This window comes from Cynocephalus volans, chromosome 8, assembly GCF_027409185.1.
Source record: "Cynocephalus volans isolate mCynVol1 chromosome 8, mCynVol1.pri, whole genome shotgun sequence".
In the NCBI taxonomy this organism is placed as follows: Eukaryota; Metazoa; Chordata; class Mammalia; order Dermoptera; family Cynocephalidae; genus Cynocephalus; species Cynocephalus volans.
In genome coordinates this window covers 50,051,818-50,065,334 of record NC_084467.1, presented here as the reverse complement: position 1 = coordinate 50,065,334, position 13,517 = coordinate 50,051,818, and positions in this window count along the sequence as shown.

Here is a 13,517-nt window from a genome sequence, read left to right as displayed (position 1 = left end):
AGGGCTCAAAGAATAATAAATAATAAAGAAAAAAAAAAAAAAGCTTTGATGTCAAACAGAGCTAGATTTAAATCACGGTTCGGAATCTTACCAGCTGTGTGAAATTGGGACAGAAAACTTACTTCTCTAAATCTTAGTCTCCTCGCCTATAAAATGCACATAATTCTATTTGTCTCACAGGATTGATATGAAAGTTAACTAGAAAAACCTAGCCTGCTGTTATGCATGGTCTGAATGTTTCTGCTCTCCCCTGCCCCCCGCAGCCAAATTCATATGTTGAAACTTAACTCCAAAGTGATGATATTAAGATGTGGGGCCTTTGAGAGGTGATTTGGTCGTGCGAGCTCTGCTCTCATGAATGGGATTAGTCTTTTATAAAAGAGACTTGCGGAAAGACAGCCTGTTTGCCAAGCAAGAAAGCATCATCTCCAAAACAGAGAGCCTTCACCAGACACTGAATCTGCTGGTGCCTTGATCTTGGACTTTCCAGCCTCTAGCACAGTGAGCAATACATTTCTATTGTTTATAAATTATCTAGTCTAAGGGCTTTTTTGGTTTTTTGTTTGTTTGTTTGTTTGTGTATAGCAGCTATAATGGACTAAGATACTTGCATTCAGGCTTCCAATTTTTTTTGAGGACCTATTACATTCAGGGACTGTTAAGACCTCAGTAAGTGTCCATTACCATCCTTTAATGATGAGGATTCTATATTCCAAGGTTTGTATCCCTAGGACCTAGTGCAGAGCCTGGGACATAATGTGTGTTCACTAAATGTAGAGCATGTGGTGCTTGCATGAATGAATGAATAAATGAGTGCAATAAAAGTCAAACTCCGTGACATGACATATTAGCCCATCCAGTTTATCTTTCTGTTCTCATCGACCACCACTCCCCTCCAGCTACACATGACTAATTGATATTTAATAAATAAGCCATGTCTTTCCATATCTCAGCCTATCATTTGACACAGTGCTCATATATATTTCCTATTGTCTTGACTGCCTGCCACACCCTTTTTGTGCACCTGGAGAACCACCCCGTAGTTTTACTTTATGGGAAATATGGAGTAAGTCTGTTCCTGCTCCACATTATCAGCTCTTGAATCAGTTGAAGTCAGTCCTCATGGCTCCCTTCCTTGTTCTACAAATTAGTTCTCCCTTCGAGGTCGAATTCCCCTTCTCTCTCCTAATAATTCTTATTGGAGATGGACTCTGAATCCCTTACTATCTTGGATACTCTTGGCTTTGCCAGTTGCCTCTTGCTCATTCATTTATTGAATATTTTTTGAGTCCCTACTAGGTGTCAGATGAAACAGACTTTGTCACTAGAACGTTAGTTTATGGGGCCTATCTTCTAATGAGGGAACTGGACAACAAACAAATAGAAATTTAATATATACATCAGCTGTTGATGTTTCATGAAGAAAATTTAAGTGGGGGGATAAAGCTAGAAAGAGAGGGGAGGAAGTACAATTTATAGGGAGATGGTCAGGGAAACCCCTCTGATGTCACCCTATTTGAACAGGGGAATAAAATGAGGGGGCCAACCACGTGGCCTTCTGAGTGACATGTGTTCCAGTGGAGGGAACGGCAAGTGCGAGGGTCCCAAGGCAGGTGTGTCTTGACGTGTTTTAAGTATTGCAGGGAGCAGAGGGGGTGAGAGAAAGAGCAGTTGCAGATGAAGGCCAAGAAGAACTAGAGGCAGATCATGTAGGCCCTTGAGGCCAAGGAAGAGGACATTGTTTTAAATGAGATGGAAATCCAGTGGTGAGTTGATCACGATCACATCCAAACCTCTCTCTAGGAGCTCTGCAAAGTTGAGATTTTGGAAGAGCAGCAATGGGAGCAGAGAGAACTGTTTGGGGACTATTGCAATATCTGTTGCAGGAGGTGATGGAGGCTGGAACCAATGTGTTCACGCTGGAAACGTGAGAGATACACTAGAATTCGAGGTTTTGATTTGCGCTTTCCCTGATGATTAGCAATGTGAGCACGTTTTTATATTCATATACCTGTTGGCCATTTGTACATCTTCTTTGGAAAAATGTCTATTCATGTCCTTTGCTCATCTTTTAATTGGGTTATTATTTTGTTGTTGTTGTAATTGAATCTTCTGAGTTCCCACTGCATTTTTTGAAAAATTGGGTGTGGGGCATGAGAGTGTGCCTCAATTTTCTTATCTATAAAATATTTTTACTGCAGAGTTGTAAAGTTTAACAGCAGATGCTCAAGAAATGTGAATTTTCTTCCTCAGCAACATAGTGCTGTGATTGGCAGTGATTGCAGTATCATTAATAGTGGTAGATAATTCAAGGGATGGATGGGGGAGGGGAGATGATGAATTTCAGGTACCTGTGGGATCCCCAAGGGAGAAGTCCCATTGCATAGGTGTAGCTCACAATTGGGATACAGGCTCCAGATATAGGTTTGGGATAAAAGTTTGGAAGTTGTCATTGCATAGGTAGCAGCTAAAACCACCAGGGCAAGTCAAGAACAGAGTCCTCCCCTGTTCCCATAGCAATATTGTGCAACATTCATGAGACTAATGTGTCTCTTAAAGAGGAAATTATAAGATCACTAAAAGAAGTGTGAAAAACCTGGAATCAAGTGAAATGAAGGAATAATTATTCCAGAACACTAGGCTAAGGGACGGGTATGCATCTGGAAGCATAGTATAAGGAGAAACTGAGCAGCTCCAGGTTGTTAGTAATTAAGAAAAGGAAGACAGTTTAGGCCACATGGGTGTAAATCAAAGAGGCTTGGGGCTTCATGCAGGGCTTTCCCCCCACAGTACACTACCTGCTCTTGAAACGCTGGCCATGTAATTTTCTTCAGTTTGGGCCAGCTAATTGCATATCTAGTTGGTCAGCACTTCTGCATCTATGGGTGGGCTGCTCTCTTCAGATGCTCGCTCCATAGGATCCCAGGGGAACAGCACAGACATGGTAAGTTCCACACAGAATGTTTGTGCGTTGCACATGCTAGTTTCCTCCTCTGCTGGTTTATTGGTGTTTTCTCCACCAACCCCAGGTGCTAGGGAATCAGCAGAACTGGACTCTGTCCTGGCTCTGTCATCACCCAACAGCATCTGCATGTTGAGAGGATTGCTCTGCTTTCCACGCTTGCACAACTATGTGCAATTCTGCCACCCCTGTGTGAAGGTGACCGTCACACCGTGAATCCAAAAGAGGGGTCCCACAGGGATGGCATGCCTGGAAGCCTTGTAGCATAAGCACAGACTGAAAGAACTAGGAATTGTTTTGTGTGGGGACTAGATTTGGGAGGGATGTGTTAATGTCTTAGAAGGTTTTAAAGGCAACTATTTCGATGAGGAATTGACTTATTCCTCATCCTCACTGACTAATATATGGATTTGCCAAAGAGGTATATTTTGGGTCATCATTAAGAAAGCTTTCTGATCATCTTTGCCATCCAACAGTGAACTGAGCTACCTTTGGAGAGGTATCCACACTCAGGGGACTGATAGAAGCCTTCTAGCTTGGGTTCAAGTATCAGAGCTTAGGTTGAGCTGGAAGCACAACACCCAGTTACCTCCTCCATCCCATCGTCTCCCCTCCCTCTCTCTGTGGTCCTCCGTTCTATCTCAGAGGAACAAAACTGCATGATCTTTTCCTAAGTGGGAGTCAAACCATGGGCCCCTTTTTCTGTCAAGATGGAAACTGTCAATTTGACCCAAGAAATTTGTAACTCTTCTGAGTGATTAACAGGGGAGGCAAATACCTCTCAATCCTCAGGGCTCCCGAGGACCATGTGGTAACTGACCTCATCTGGGCACTGAATGTCACCCCCAGCCCCCTGAAGCTTCCTTCTCTGTGGTGCGGCCCCAGGTCAAGGCCGATCAATTTTGCTGTGAGGGGAAGAATGTGAGGCACGGCCTCTGCAGAGGCTCGGAACAGATGTTAGTTGTTCTTTCACGGCTGCCTTTGCTAAGCGTCCTGTGAACCGAGCCCTTGAAAGTCAAGCCAGGCATGGCTGGGAAGCTAATCACAGAGCTGCTCAGACCCTCTAGGACAAGAGGGAAAGTCTGATGGGTAAAATGGAAGAGGGTGAGCTGTCACAGCAGCCGAAGGAGTGGAAAGCCGTTCAAAGCCAGAGAACCTACCAGGCCAAACAGTTTGACCTTTTCACTTTATGGATGAAAAAACTGAAGGTCAGAAACACAGTGGCATCCTTGAAGTCATGCACAAAATCAGCCCCATCAGGGCTGGAATTAGTGTGAGGCCGGTAAGGCACCTGCATGGCCCTGAGAGTGATCCCTCAAATTTTGTCTGCTGGCATCTCACTTGGCTCACCTAGACTCGACCCTGAACCCAGTACACACTCAAAGACCTTCGGAGAGATTGCTGTGGCCTGCCTGCGTGTTTGTGTCCCCCTCCCCCAAATCCACGTGTTGAAATCCTAACCCCCAGTGTGATGGTCTTAGCAGGTAGGACCTTTGGGAGATGGTCAGGTCATGAAGGCAAAGCCCTCATGAGTGGGATTAGTGCTCTTATAAAAGAGGCCCGAGGGCACCCCTTTGCCCCATCTGCCATGTGAGGACTCAGTGAGAAGGCACCATCTGTGACAAATGGACAGTCACCAACAACCAAATCTGCCAGTGCCTTGATCTTGTATTTCACAGCCTCCAGAATGTGAGAAATAAATATTTGTTGTTTATAAGCCACCCGATTTATATTTTGCTATAGCAGCCTGCATGCACTAAGACAGGTTCTACCCATGGAAGGTGCCACATTTTCTAGCCAATGATCCTGCTCCCACTGGGACAAAGAAGAGTCTTTGCCTACAAGCGGCCAATAGGAAGTCTGGCTGGCCTGTGGATGGCCTGGTGTGGACAACTGCCTCATTGGGGCCTGCGGTGGTTTAACTGGACGATCACATTTTCTCTTGGGAATTTGAATCATCAACAAGGGGAGACAGTTTTTGATAGCTGAGTGATTAAATTCAAGGGTCTTTTTGCTTCTCAATGCTAGTTGCTCTCATTGTCTTCTACCCATTTCTGTGATGGGAAGGAAGAGGCAACCAGCCCTGTGCCTCTTCCAATTTCTGCCCATCCCTAATGAGTACACCTCTTATGTCACTCACTGCTCAGATTCCTTCCCACTGCTGTGAGGCCACCTGCCTCCCCAGTCATTCACTTAACAATAATGGAATACCTCCATTTTCCTCGGCACAAAGATGATTAACACGTGGTCCTGATCTTAGGTGCTTACATCTTAGCAGGGAAGGCGGAGGCAAAAAATAAATTACAGGACCACTTGATAATGATGGAGAAAAACAACAGATATTGTTGGGGCACCATGAAAAGATACATGACCCGTCTGGCAGAACTGGGAATGAGGGCAAAGAATGCTTGCTGGGGGAGATGCTGCCTGTACTGAGTTTTAAAGGGGTAAGCAGGATTGTGACAAACGAAGGGCAGGAAAAGGGTGTTCCAGGCTGGATCAAAGGCACAGACCTGAGGACCAGCATGGCAAGTGTGGAGTGACTGCACATAGTATGAGAGACGTATGAATTTTAAATCAGGCAGGGCATAGCAAGAATGAGACTGACCCTTATAAGTCAGGCTAAAGAGCTTGGACTTTGTACTCCAGGCTGGACCTCACATGCTAGTAGTCAAGGTCAGGCACTCTGTCCCAGGGCTTTATTTGGCCCATGGAGGGTTTTACATAATTCTGAGTTTCAATGTCCCTGGATAGCCAAGCTTTGGTTTACCACAATCCCCATCACTCCTCATTGCCTACGCACAGCCCTGGCAGTCACTTTTGTTTCCTCCTGCCTTCTGTAGGTCGTGAGAGTATGCTCCCTGCTCTGGGTGGTAGAGAGTCTCCGAAGGGTTTTCAGCAGGTGAGGGGCATGATCAGGATTTTGCTTTACAAAGGTTCCCTTGGTGATAGTGAAGAGGAGGATTGGATGGTATTTCTGGAGGCAAAGTCCTTTGGATGCCATTTGATAATGGAGAAAACAACAGTTTTGTTTGGGCACCACGAAAAGATATGCAACTCATCAGGAAGAACAGGGAATGAGTGCAGAGACGGCTTCCTGCAATCCAGGCAAAAGACATCAAGGGCCTGCAACTGTGCCATGATGGAGGGCACAGTGAGCACAGAGGAATGGCCCCACCATCCCCTATTGTGGGGCTCTTGAGGCCTGGGGAAATGTGGGAGAAGTGGATGGGCCTAAAGCTAGCAATTCTATGTCCACCTTAAGTGACAGACTCTTGTGAGCGTCCTAACCTTCCCAGCACCTGCTGTGCCCCAGAGGCATAACATTCATTATCTCCTGTAATTATCTCAACAACCTTGTGGAGCTATTACTGCCACTCCCCCACCATTTTACTAAGGCTCACAGAGGTTAGGCAACTCCCATGAAGGGACCTTGCTGAGTGGTTGGCCTGGAATTCAGACCCAGGGCTACGTGACTGCCAAACCAGGGCTTAGTCCACTGCTATCCACCTGTATGGGTTTGTCTGCAGGTCTCCAGAGCCCAGAGGCCATCAGAGTGGTGTTTTGACTCAGTGGTGGGGAGTGTGACTCAGTAGAGGATCAACATGGACTTTGGCAGCCTCATGACTAAGAAGAGAACTGAAGATAAACTTCCCAGGAAGATAAGCTGAAAATATATGTTTGGAGCTTGTATATTTGGCTTGGTGTCTTAGCTGTTTGAGCTGCTATACAAAATACCATAAACTGAGTGTCTTATAAACAACAAAAATTTATTTCTCAGAGTTCTGGAGGCTGGGAAGTCCAACAGCAAGGTGATGCAGATTCAGTATCTGGAGAGGGCCCTTTTTCCTTGTTCATTGATGGCCATCTTCTCACTATGCCCTCACATGGTGGGAAGGGCTAGCTAGCCCTCTGGGGTCTCTTTTGTAAGAGCACTAATCCCATTCATGAAGGCTCTGCCCTCATGATCTAATCACCTCCCAAATGGCCCACCTCCTAATACCATCACACTGAGGATTAGGATTTCAACATATGAATTTTGGGTGATATAAACATCCAGACCATAGCACTTGGCAAAGCCCCTCAACGTTTTTCTCAGAAAATAAGGAAAAATTCTAAGTTTGTTTGCACATTAGAACACAAATGCCAAAGCAAGGATAGGTGTTGTTCTTTGGAGTCCACTGGCTTTAAAGTCTCAGAAGGAAAGACCAGGTTGGAGAGGATTCCTCCAGGAAGGGCACCAGATGGCCTAGACTGGGAGCTCTTGTCCCCAGATCGCCTTCCACCAGCTTTGAGGAGAATTAGAAAACACTCCCATCATACCCAGTGTTAGTCACTCTCTCTAAGCCAGCAGTTCTCAAAGTGTGGTCCCTCAACTAGCAGCATCTACATCACTCAGGAACTTGCCAGGCCAAATTCTCAGGCCCTACCCAATACCTCCCAAATCAGCAACTCAGAGGGTGGGCCCAGCAATCTGTATTTCATTCAACAGGCCTGCTAGGGGATTCTGGTGTGAGCCAAAGTTTGAGAACCACTTTGATAAGTGATAATGTGACAGCATGAATGTTTTATTGAATGTTTTAGTAAATCTCACATGTCTTTCCTGTAATGTCCTGGTCTCCCTTCAAATGAGAAAGATTACTGCAAAGTCACTTAGGGTCCCTCAGAATCCCAGGTGTGGCTTGTCAAAGAGTGGGCATGGGCAAGTAGACAATTCGTATGTTAGAATTCAAGTCACATGCTGGCTTTTCTTTTTCAAGTTTTCTGTGTTGCTTCATCTACTCTCTGCTTTGATGGCACCTCCTCAGGGAAGTCTTCCCTGGCCTTCCTGGGCTGGGTTAAAGGCTCCTGTCACATTTTCCCAGAAGCATTTTGAGTTCCTGCTCATCATCACAGTGCTCATCATATCTCGCCCCAACCACCTGTTCAATCATCTGTCCCCTGGACTTCACTCTACATCCAGGAAGGGAGGAGACTGTGGTTTTCTTGTTTGTCCTTAAATCTCTGGAATCTAGCAGAGGGATGTTCAGTAAATATGCATTTAGTTAGTTGAACACCAAGCTCACTTTGCCTGTAGGACCTTACTCTGGCATCCCTCGACTTGGATTGTTTATCCCCAGCTCCACCTGGGGCTTGCTCTATCTTCTCATTCCAACCTTGGCTGCTGGTCACCTGAGCTGCTGGGTCACCATCTTCTGACCACCCAGCCCAAGTTGGGTGCTGGGCTGGTCTCTAACATCCCTGCCACTTCGCATTCAACACAGCACTTACCATTATTTGACAGTCCATTTGTTATTTTATGTTCTGACCCTCATCCCCTAGAGCACAAGTTCTACAGTCAGGGCCTGGTCTATCTTGCTCAACCCTGTACCCTCAGCACATGGGAGTCTCTCAGGAAACGATTTTAGAATGATGCATGACTTTTCACTGACTCATTTATTCAAACACTCATACATCATCTATGTATGATCATTTTAGAGATGGAGAAAAATAGACCCAAGACTTGCCTAGGTCACACAGCTAGTGGGTAGCAGAACGGCAGCTAGAATCTGTGGCTTCTGGCTCTCCAGCCAGTCCTCTTTCCACCACATCTGTTACCTTTTCACTGGACTAAAAAGTTTGATATTTTTCCTGCAAGTAAGGGGGAGCCATGGAATGTTTGAAGCTTCAAGGAAGTGGCAGGACAGATTCTATTTTACTATAAGGTAAGTGCCTCCCTGCTCCCCTCTTGCCACATTGACTAATTTTATTTCAAAGGCATCTGCTTTTGCATCTGGGGGTCACAAAGTCACTGCTGCACACCGTAAATCCATTGTCGGTGTTTCCTGGCAGCTGTGTTAGTTGACATCCTGAATCACTCGTGCTGTGAAGATGCCAGGGGAGCTGGTGCTGTCAAAGCATATCAGGCAGAGAAGTCCTGTGAGTGCCAACGGTTACACTAATGTACCTGCACTGGGGGGCGAGGGGGGGCTCTGCCCTGCCTGGCTGCTGCAGGGACGCATACAGGGCAGATGAGGGATGTCACTTCAGGAGGCCGCTGATTCATGTCAGGGGATTAAATATGAGCCTGTATCAAGTTCAAGTTTTCTGGAACCAACCCAGAGCCTCAGAAACTTTAGAGAAAGGTAGCTCCTTTGCTGACTTTGGCCCAAAAGGAGAACACTGATGTTCATCTTTTATAAAGGCAAAAAAAAAAAAGGGGGGGGGGCTTGGTTAAAGCAATTGTAGTACTTTCATAGGATGAATATTATGCAGCTATTAAGATCTGACTAAAAAATAGGTAGACAAACTAGATTCTCATAATTAGTTAGAAAAATTAGGTTACAAAATGTAAAGTACCATATGGGCTTATTTATTTTCTTTAGAATAGATGGATAGAAGGATCATAGATAGATTGGTAGGAAGGTATGTATAGCTAGATGGACAGACAGATGGATAGAACAGATGGAAAGATACAAAAGAAAGATTGGAAAGACCTACACCAGCATGTTAACAGTGGTTATATCTGGATGGTGGGATTAAGGGTACTTTTCAAAATTGCTTACCTTTAATTTCCTGAATAATAATAAACTTATATTGTTTTTGTTAACACATAGTTATTAAAACCAATGATTCTAATATTCAGAGTCAAGAGCTCATCTTTTAGCTACGTCTCCTCTTTGCATTCTCCTCATTCTTCCTGAATGAGTGTTCATAACATCCATCCATCTACCCATCCAGGAGGCAGCATCTATTTGTACTTGGAGATGGCATTTAAACAATCTCCCTGATACTTTTATATCCATTTCATGTCCCTCCATGGCTCTGAACTATTTTTTTTTATTTTTGTCGTTCCTTTTCTAGACATTGGAGCCCCTTTTTATACTCCACCATGCCCCCTTTGTCCTCCTGGTCAGTTCCTACTCATGTTCTGAAACCTGCTTCAGATCTCATCTCTCTCCCTTTCCCTCTGTTGCTTCCATCCCCTCCCTCTTCTCCCTCCTCCCCCTGTGGCCTGGGTTCTCCCACTGCATCTTGTACCTCACTCTACTCCAAACTCTCCAATGTGCACAGTTATTACCTATGTACTTGCTGTCTCTTGATCGGATTGGTGCTTTGTGATGCAGGGACTATGTCATCCATTTCTGCATCCAAAGCCTAATTCCCTAATAAGTGCTAGTCTGCCTCTCCCACAAGTATGTTCCTGTCAGCCTAAAGGGAAGCTTGGCTAACACCCCTAATGCCATTCACTCGATCAGCAGGTATTTACTAAGCATCTGCTGTATGCCAAGTACGGTGATTAACAAGACACAGTTTCTCCCCCCAGAGGCTCACAGCCAAGTGGGGGAGGCAGACATAGGCACATGAAAAAGAATCATAAACAGGCTACCAGAGGATGTCAGTGTCCTATCATGGCCTAGACAGTGAGTCTTCTAGGAGTTCAAGAGGCTCTTGCAGACTGTGTGAACAGGGAATAGACTTCCTGGGGGAGTTAGAGCAGGGACCTCAAAGGAGAGAAAGATTCAGACAAAGAGCAGGTAGAGAAGGGCATTTCAGGCAGAGGAGATGGTGTGGCAAAGGTGCGGAGGTGGTGGGCTCCCATTTGCTTTGAGTTTGCAGACTGTGGGTATTGAAAGAGCATCAGACTCTGTGTCAGCCCTGGGGTTATGTCTAGATAGTATTTATTGGAAGCGGTATGTTTTCTCTGAGCCTCAGTTTCCTCATCCATGCACTGGATATCTTATCACCTGCTTTATGTCTTACAGGGAAGTTGAGAGAATCTAACGAAACGTGGCATGTGGAAGCCCTTTGTATATTGTGAAACAATACACTTATATAATTCAAAGAGCAATAATATTCACCAATATGGTAAACAAATGGACTTATAAGGGAAGGGAAATGCTGTGTATGTTGGAAATATTTAGGGCAGGTTTTGGGGAAGGCCTTAAAGATTCTGAATCTGATTTTTCCTTTGGCTCTCATGATCCCCAGTACCACTCCTCCAGTGAATTCTTCCTCCTGGACTTAGCCCCTCCACCTCAGCCTGGGTTAGCTCCCCACTCGTGTTCCTAATATCCTGATTACTGGTAAGACAGCCTTTTAATTTCTGTTAGCATGTCTGTCTTCCCAACCGAGCTGGGAGTTCATTGAAGGCAGGCACCTTACCCTATGCATTCTGCATCTTCAGCAATTGGCACATCGTCTGGCACCTTGCAGGCACTCAGTAGATATGTTAGTGATAACCGTCTTCTTGTCTTCTTGGCTACTATTCGTGGAACACTTACCAGTTGGTACTGGTAATTTGGATTAGCACTTAAAATTTTCCTCATCCCCATTACAACCCTGTGAAGTAGGTCTTATTCCCATTTTTAAGTAAGTCTTAAGAAGTTGGTTAGTTTCACCCAACCCAGAAGCACTGGGGCCAGGGTTTGAACTGAAGCAGTTGGGCTTTAGTGTGTCATACCTTTCTCATGAATTCACTCATTCATTCTATCCATGATGATCGTGTGTCTACCACGTGCCAGGAACCGTTCCAGGCTGAGGGAATGCGTCTGGAAGAAGTGATAAACAGGATGTCCGATAATCCCACGCTAGGTAAAAATGTGAAATGAATGTGTGACCAAAGTACAGAGCTTCCCAGAGGCTGTGGGTGGGGGTGGAGGGAAGCCTCCAGTCGAGGACAAAGGGGGCCAAGGGCATTCCATTCAGGCAGAGGAAACGGCAAGTGCAAGGTCACTGGGTGGGGTGAGGTAGGGGGGCAGCAAGTCCGGGCTGGATGCTGCAGTAAGTCTTCCTGTAGACAGTGTGCTTCTTGAGGATGGAAAACATGTCTTAAATTTCTCTATCTTCATAAGCCTGTGCAGTGCCTAGAAATGGACACTCAGTGAACGTTTGGTAAATGAATGACATTGGTTTCTACATTTTAAAAAAAAGAGAGCAAACTTCAAATTTTGGGAGGACACTGGAAGGCTGAATGAGAAGATGACTCAGACTTGCAAGGGGCAGCCAAAGATGACCAGAAGGAAATGAATTTGTGTGTTTACCAAGAATCTCTGCTTGGCTCAAGATATCCCCAGGCCCCCATCTCAGACCTGCTCTCCTGTTAAGGAAATGCAAAACAAACCCTGTCAAAGGTACTGTGGCTTTTGCAAGTTGCTAGGATATCAATATATTTACCCGCAACCACAGACATTTGGCTCAAGAACAGCCCACTCAGCCCTCACATGAGGCTAGATCATGGGGATTCAATCAACATGAGGTCCTGAGGGGGCTTTGAAATCAGCCAGGGAGTTGATAATTGCTTGGAGGTGCCACAGCTGAAGTTGTTTTTTTCCAGGTTTTGCTATAATAAGCTTTTTAGTTGTTGTTAAGTTGATTTGCTTTGGCCTCTTTTGGGGTTTCAAATTCAGTTGTGATTTGCACCTGCTTTTTTGAACCTAAAAAACCATATGCGGGAAAGAAAGGAGTCATATTATTCCGTTCCAATGTCACTGAGTTTCCAGTGTGGCATGGTCTGGGTCCAGATGCCTTCAGGGAAAATAGGACATTTGAGTTGGGGACCCCTCAGGTGGATGTGTAGGAAATATGGCCTAGAACAGATTGAAATCCTGGCCCAAGTGCCACACACCAGAAGACCACTACCTCTGCAATAATTTTAGGAGAGGAAAGACTGTCTTTTTTCAAACTGCAGGACACAGGGCTGACTCACAACTTACACCAGAACCAGCAACTTATCTTCCACATGCCTCAAACAAAAATCTATTCTACTCCATCAGGGGAGAGCAAAAGGGACTCACTCCCTGATTTTTATAACTCATCAGAAACATTACACTCTCTAAAACAAGCAAAACAAAACAAGATTTTGCCATCTCAGTTTTGTCTTTTCTTAAAAGAGCTGCAAACTTCTCTCCACATCACCATCACCTGGCATTTTTTGAGGCTTTCTTTATGTGGCCCCAGGGCTACACAGGGCAGCACTGCATCCTACCAATCATGGATGGATGATAACTTACAAACGTGCCCATCCCACATTCCCATAGAGACTAGGAGAAAAGAATCTCTTTGGCTGAAGTTATTATCCCAATGGGAAATTAATCTTCTATCTAATTATTGGCAGCAAGGGAGGCTTACTATCAATACTTCTGAATCTCTATTTGGGGCTGACAACTACAAAAATGTAGTTGTCTCATAGCCCATAAGCCTTACAGTGGCTCAAGTTTTTTAGAGTTACCAGTTACACTGGTAACTTCAGTGACATAAATGGAACTATTCAACCTGAAAGACTCATTGTCAAGCTATATTGCTCAAAACATGTTCCTTGGTATGTTATAGAAATCTTTTCTACAGTTCTAGTGGACAACTGGGAACTCCTGCTTTGAAATCCAGTGTATATCATTCTGACTATATTTAATGTCATATGTTAGCTTTTTCCAAAGCTTCCTTTGCCATACAGAGTCCCACGAGAAGATCATCTATGTGGAGGAGTTCTGTGGTCTAACGCTGTGATTGGTTTGGGTCATGAGGCTGTGCAGAATCTGTGGATAGTTCGTTGACAGGAATCACGGTGGCTCTTATG